The following is an 8,282-nucleotide window of genomic DNA, read 5'->3' on the forward strand; positions in this document are numbered from 1 at the left end:
GTCAGACTGATTTGCATTTGGCCATGTCTGAACTGGGGTGGCAGAGTGGGCTAAAGAACGGTGATGGATTAAACCCAGATCAGTTGACTGGGGGTGAGTGCTTGCAATGTTCAACACTCCGTCCATCATTTCCTTTGGTTTTGCTTTGGTCACCATAAGTTGGCAGGGTATGCTCAGACGTGAGTCCCTTGCTCACTTTGCCACTGGATTCAAGCAAGCCTGGCTGAAGACGGCTGAAATGCCAGAAACCGGTCCTAGGAAGCTTGTTTCCGGTCCAGGGAAGACATGGCTTGGCTGTTCGGGCTGGACTGTTCCCATGAGGCACAGGGTCAGACTGATTTGCATTTGGCCATGTCTGAACTGGGGTGGCAGAGTGGGCTAAAGAACGGTGATGGATTAAACCCAGATCAGTTGACTGGGGGTGAGTGCTTGCAATGTTCAACACTCCGTTCATCATTTCCTTTGGTTTTGCCCTGCGTGCCGGGTGACCAGTTGGCCCTGTGGCCCGGGTGACCAGATGGCCCTGCGGGCCAGGTGACCAGATGGCCCTGCGGGCTGGGTGACCAGATGGCCCTGTGGGCTGGCGGCCGGGCTAACTCCAACTTTGGTCCTTCCCCAAACTTCTGTAAGCCCCCACTACATGGAGGCTTAATAGTCGAGAAAAATGGGCTCCCCGGGCAGGCCGTCAGGGAGAGGACGTGGCCTGGGCTTAAGCTTCCTTGGTTCCAGCCGAGGGTCTGGGCGCTGGGGACCGGGGGTCCACTGAGGCCCGGGGAAGCTCTCCCCGGCCTGGCTAGGGTTCGGAAGCCGGGCCCGGGCCTGGGGCTTGTGCTCCGTCCTAGTGTCCCAGGGTGCGGGAGCCCCCCATCCTTCAAGCCAGCCGAGGGTCCGGGCACTAGTGATGGGGGTTCCACCGGGTCCCGGGGATGCTCTGCCCGGCCTGGCTAGGGTTCGGAAGCTGGGGCTTGGCCCGGGGCTTGTGCTCTGTCCCAGGGTCCCATGGTCCTGGAGCCCCCAGTCCTGCAAGCCAGCCGAGGGTCCGGGCGCTGGGGAAGGGAGTCCACCGGGGCCCGGGGATGCTCTCCCCGGCCTGGCTAGGGTTCGGAAGCTGGGCTCGAGGCTTGTGCTCCATCCCAGTGTCCCAGGGTGCGGGAGCCCCCGTCCTGCAAGTTAGCCGAGGATCCGGGCACTGGGGACGGGGGTCCACCGGGGCCTGGGGAGGCTCTCCCAGGCCTGGCTAGGGTTCGGAAGCTGGGACCAGGCCCGGAGCCTGTGCTCCCTCCCAGGGTGTGGGAGCCCCACGTCCTGCAAACCAGCCGAGGGTCCGGGCGCTGGAGAAGGGTGTCCACCGGGGCCCGGGGAGGCTCTCTCCGGCCTGCCTAGGGTTCGGAAGTTGGGCCCGAGGCTTGTGCTCCATCTCAGTGTCCCAGGGTGCAGGAGCCCCCGTCCTGCAAGCCAGCCGAGGGTCTGGGCACTGGGGATGGGGGTCTACCGGGGTCCGGGGAGGCTCTCCCCTGCCTGGCTAGGGTTTGGAAGCTGGGACCGGGCCCAGGTGTCGTGCTTCGTCCGGTGGGCCCCAGGGTGCGGGAGCCCCCCATCCTGCAAGCCAGCTGAGGGTCCGGGCGCTGGAGACAGGGGTCCACCGGGGCCCGGGGAGGCTCTCTCCGGCCTGGCTGCTTTCAGAAGCAGGGACCGGGCCGGTGAGCAGGGGTGGCTGGCTTTATCTGCTACGCTGGCGTAGCGTAGTTTTCTACCCCTATATTTACACACATTCATTATATATGTGAGAAAATAAAACACAACAACAATAAAACATAACATTATTTCCCTCCCACAATTAAATAATTTTAAGCAACTTCCCATGTTCGTTGTTGTAGTTTCAAAATCCAATATTTTCTTATATAATCCAATTAGATGTGAATAAAATATCCATTAAAAGTTTCCCCCAAAAAATTGCAAAAATTCAACTGTACCAAAAAAGAAATCCTCCCTCGACAAAACCACAAACCGGAAACCATAAAAAACCAGAAAATTTCTTTTTATAAACGCTGCATGAAACCCTAAAAGTTGAGAAAGTGTAAACAAAAATTAGTTAGTAAAACTAATATACACTTTCTTAATAAAAACAGCATCTTTCGGCACCCGCAACTTCTTTAAATTGAAACCTAGAAAATAAAAACACAAATATTCCCACCCACACAAAATAACACATAACACACGTAATAACATTACTGCTAACTTTAAAGTAAAAAAAAAACACATTAAACACTATAGTTTTACCTTTGTAACAAGGCCTCAATGACGTAAAAACAAAGAAACAAACAATACGTATCTATCGCATATAAAACTTCATACGAACACTAACAAATGTCTAAATACACTAAATAAACTCTAACTTCAAAATAGCTTTAAAATATAGTTAAAATAAAGAAATTAAATCTTACCTCACTCAAAATGAACCAGCTTCCAACCACGAGTTTCTCCCCTTCCAAACAACCCAAAACAACAGCGAGCGGTTACAAAATACAAGGCCAAACAAATATGGCAGCTTTAAACATATTAAATTAAAGCATTTTATTTTTGGAAAAATAGTATTTTACATAATAAAAATGTTAAAACAATTAATTTAAATACTAAAAATGACGTAATTTTTTTAAATGTATTACATTACTTTCAACCTTTGTAAAATTATAATATTAAATATTATAAAATATATAATATTGAATATTATTATTTCATAAAATGAAAACTAACAGTAAACAATGTATTAAAAATTGTTCTAGTTTGTTTCTGTTATTATAAAAAGAAACATTGCAAAAACAATTTATAGTGTAAAACATGTGTAATAATTATTAATATTAATATTTTCTATAGTCATATTATTAATTAAAGTGTATTATATGATTGTATAAAAATGAAAGCATAATTACATGTATCAATTATTTGAAAAATGTTTAAACTTTCTTTTATTAAAATTTTACCAAAATGTGTTATTGTAAAAATTGTGAATAATACAAAACAATTATTAACAATATATTTGAAATTATTATTAAATATAGAAATGTATGCAAAGTATTGTAAATGTGCATTACCTAATTTCATAAATCCATTTAAAAATATGTTTATAATGTTTTTGATGTAGTAAAATACTTATTATTCTACCCAAATTACACAATAAAACATTTTTTTTACTTCCACAATAAAGAACATCTCTTCTACTGTTATTATTATTTATATATTTATTAACAACATTTTATTTACATTTACATACTACATTTTCCGCATGATAAATATTGTACAAAAATATGTCTAATTTATAGTCTATCATTTCATATTTAAAAACTCAGTTATATTGTACATATTTTTTTTAATTACACTATAATAAATAACATGCTATAATATATATTTAATCTTTATTAATTTCCTGCACTACTTTTTAATATATTTATACGAATATAAACTGTTTGAATATGTTAACAAAATATTTAAAAATATTGATCCTAAGTTACACTTACTTCACATAAACACAATATACACACTAAACACTGAAGTGACTTAGGGGTCTATTAGGATGGCGGTCGGAAAATCACCCCAACCTCCATGATAGCGGAAAAAGATCACCCGCCAGGACCGTGGCATAACCGCCAGTCCAATTACTATGCTCTGCAGTCGAAATCCAACCGTGGCGGTATGATCGCAGCCATTAACATTGTGGTGGTTGCTGCTGCCAGCAGCACCGCTGCAATGTCAAAAGGAGCATGTCCTGCATTTCCCTGCACTGTGTGGCACCACAGTGCCTGCCACCTGGTACAGGACATGTAGGATAGGTACCATGGGTACCCCCCAGTGCACCCACACCCCCTTCCAACACATTGGTGGCCCGCAATGGGCCCCCGGAACCTGTCTCCGCCAGCCTTTGGATGGCAGTTCCACTGCAGCGGAAAGGCTGGCTACCGCTGGCATCATAATCATGCCGGCGGAGCCTGGCCCTGCACCGGCCCCATTTTAGCAGTCCAGCTCCGTCCGCCAGGCAAGTGTGTGGACTGCTACCGGTGGAAAAGTGGCAGGCGGAATTTCTCACTGCCGCAGTCAACACCGCCATGCTAATGTGACCGGTGGTTTTCAGGGTTTCGATCGCGGACAGATGGCTGCTGTCAGCCCTGTGGCAGCCATCCATTCGCCATCCTAATAGACCCCTTAATTTTCTACTCCCACTGAAGTCCATATTAAATTAGGGTAGGTGCTGGACACGAAACTTAATAAATGTACTATTCCCACTCCAGTCAGAATTAAATTGAGGTAGATGCTGGACACTAAACTTAATCAATTTACTATTCCCACTCCAGTAAGAATTAAATTGGGGTAGGTACTGCACACTAAATGTAATTAATTTACTATTCCCACTCCAGTAATAATTAAATTGGGGTATGTGCTGGACACGAAACTTATTTAATTTACTATTCCCACCCCAGTCAGCATTACATTGGGAAAGGTGCTGGACACTAAATTTAATTAATTTACTATACCCACTCCAGTCAGGATTAAATTGCGGTAGGTGCTGGACACTAAACTTAATTTACTATTCCCACTCCAGTCAGGATTAAATTGGGGTAGGTGCTGGACACTAAACTTAATTAATGTACTATTTCCACTCCAGTCAGGATTAAATTAGGGTAGGTGCTGGACACTAAACTTAATTAATTTACTATTCCTAATTCATACAGTATTAAAGTAGGTAAATGTGGGAAACAAAACTATAGGGGCTCATTAGTATGGCGGGCGGACTTTGTCTGCCCGCCATAGGCCCGGGAAATGGGACTGCCCGCTATGCATGTGGCGGTCCCGCATTGGGCATTAGGATGCCCCCGCCATACTGGCGGGCTGTCCCGCATTTCTGGCATTGCGGCGGGCGGTGCTTACAGCAGCACCCTCCACAATGTCAGAAATGCATGTTGAGCATGTGCATGCACAACGTGGCAGGCACCGCGCGGTGCCTGCCATGTTGTTCATGCACATGTGCCCCCCTACCACCCCAACATCCTGGGGGCCTGCAACGGGCCCCCAACGTCAAAGTCCGCATGCCTTTCAAAGGCTACCCCCCGCCTGCATCCTGATATGGATGGCTGTGTCTGGTAGACAATATAGTAGTGAGATGCACACCGGCGTACTCAAAAGTTAAGAGTCATGTACTCCTTCAAACTGTTATTGGCGTGCAAACATGATTCGCGCTCCGTCCAGTTGCGCGTTACAACATAAACAAAACTCATTGACACCTCATCCGGTCCCACTTCAAGATGCACAGCCGTTTAAGAATGAATCCAATCAATCAAACGTTACTTATTCTTTACTTGTCAGTTTATCCAACGTTTACTCCATCTCTTTTTTCTGTTAATTATTCGATTCATTATACTCATTCCAATCAAAACGTGGGAGGCATTCTGGTTTCCACATGCCACATCTTTATTAAAATGACCCAATGCATTACGGGATAAAATCCTTTCCTCAGGGGTATCTAGAATACAAAGTTAATATGTAAAAACCCATTGACATCAACATTCCTGCTTGATGAGGTGTCAATGAGTTTTGTTTGTGTCTGATAGACACCACCACCATATTAAACCCTTTTCCGCCGGGTCGACTCGTCGACCGGGCAGAAAAGCGGCGGAATGGGAAGACCGTCTGCCGTGGTCCCCCCGCCATACTAATATGGTGGGGGGAAATGAGTGGCGGGCGGGGAAGGATGTAGGGCGGATCGCCACCACCATGCGGGCGATGGCGATCTGCTCTACATCCTAATGAGCCCCTAATTATCTAAATATTCACACAACAACAAATATAAGATTAATAGAAATACTACATTTTAAATTAAATATGGGAACAACAACACTGCAAAAACTATTCAATTAATAACTACTCTACAAAATTATATCATTTTAAAAATTAAAAAAACTAATGATTTTTACTTTTTTTATTAAATACCAAATTTATATCAATTAAACAAACTATTAATATCACATAAAAAAATTAAACACTAACCACCCTAAACCACTATAAATCCAACATCCCTCTCCTAAAATTATATTTCTAAACACGTGAATAAAATTTCTAAATTACATTAAAATTTTTAAAATTTTAAAGTTTTCTTAACAATATTTATAAAATAATCCACACCCTTAACACCTATAAACACAACATCACACTCCTAAAATAATATTTAATTTCAAATGTTTTAATTCATAAATAAATTAATACATTTTTAATTATTTAAATATTTTTTACAATATTTTTGAAACACTCCCTACCATTATCCCCTACAAAACCAACATCCCAATCGTAAAATTATATTTCTAAATTATAAAATTTCAATCATAAAATTAAATATATGAATTTTAAATTGAATTTCAAATTTAAATTTAAAATATTAAAATATTCGCAACAATATTTTTAAAACACTACCCACCCTTATCCCCTATTACCTCAACATCCCGCTCCTAAAATTTTATTTCTAAATTCTAAATTTAAAATTTGATACTAAGGGGTCTATTACGATGCCTGCCATCGCATCGTGAAATCGGACCACCTGCTATGTGTGTGGTGGTCCTGCATACACAATTAGGATGCGCCCGCCACACTGGCGGGCGCATCCCGCATTTTTTACATTGTGGCAGGCGGTGATATCAGCAGTACCCGCCGCAATGCAAAAAAGGCATTTGTCCATTTGTATGCACAACATGGCAGGCACCGCGCGGTGCCTACCACGTTGTGCATGCCCCCAACTGCGAAAAACACGTTGCCGCCATGGAAAGGCTGCTTCCCGCATGCATTGTAATATGGATGGCGGTGTCTAGCAGACACCACCACCATATTCAACCCTTTTCCGCCTGGTCGACTCGTCGTCCGGGTGGAAAAGTGGCGGACTGTCTTCCCATCCGCTGCGGTACCCCCTGCCATCATAATGTGGCGGGGGGAAATGGGAGGCGGGTGAGAGATAATGTCGGGCAGATTGCCACCGCCACGCGGGCGGTGGTGATCCAACCAACATTATAATAGACCCCTTAATTTTAAATTATTTAAATAAGTTTATCAATATTTTTGAAACACGCTCCACCCTGATCCCTTATAAACCCAACATCCCACTCCTAAAAATATATTTCTAAATTCTTAAATTTAATTTCAAAATGTAATTAAAACATTTTAAATGAAAACAAATATTCTCAACAATATTTGTAAAACACTACCCACCCTTATCCCCTATGAACCCATTATCCAGCTCCTAAAAATATATTTATAAATTCCTAAATTTATTTTCAAAATTAAATTTTAACATTTTCCATTTTATAAAACATTCTCAACAATATTTTTAAAACACTACCCATCCTTATCCCCTATGAACCCAACATCCCGCTCCTAAAAATATATTTCTAAATTCTTAAATTTATTTTCAAAATAAACCCGAGGGGAACAGCTTCTTCCATACCTGCTGCAGACATCAGATGCCGTGAGGGGAACGGCCGAGCATCTTCACGCCACGCCGTGAGTGGAATGGCTCTGCCTTTGACCAACACGCCATGAGAGAAACGGCTGGCAGAAAGACCACAATCCCCAGCAGCCCCCTGCAGCCAGCGGCGCACCTCTGACACGGCAGTTGCGCCCGGACGCGGCACAAAGCTGCCAAGCGCCCCCGCAGGGCGGGTCGCACGATTGCCGTGAGGGGAACGGCTTCTTCCATAGCTGCTGCAGACATCAGATGCCGTGAGGGGAACGGCCGAGCATCTTCATGCCATGCCGTGAGCGGAACGGCTCTGCCTTTGACCAACACGCCGGGAGGGAAACGGCCAGCAGAAAGACCACAATCCCCAGCAGCCCCCTGCAGCCAGCGGCGCACCTCTGATGCAGCAGTTGTGCCTGGACGCGCCACAAAACTGCCAAGCGCCCCCCGCAGCACGGGATGCGTGCGGGCGGCGCCCGGGCAAAGCCCGGGCCAAGGGTAGGCCTGTCCTTACCCATCCGTGCCCAGAAGAGACTGGGCTGGGCAAACCCTCTGACATCTTGTCTCCGCCATCAGTCGATCATCCGCCCTCAAGGTGAGTGAACGTACACTCCTTGCGGTGCACCAGATAATATGGGGAAGCGAGGGGGAGTACCCCCACTATGATCTGTCATCTCCAGCATAGACGGCATGCTGGAAAGGGCTGTAAGCATTGTAGCCAATGAGATTGAACTAACCGAGAGGAGACTCTTGCTAGGCATTGGAGTCCCTCTGTTGACAGACCCCACACCAG

This window comes from Triturus cristatus, chromosome 11 (genome assembly GCF_964204655.1).
Source record: "Triturus cristatus chromosome 11, aTriCri1.1, whole genome shotgun sequence".
NCBI lineage: Eukaryota > Metazoa > Chordata > Amphibia > Caudata > Salamandridae > Triturus > Triturus cristatus.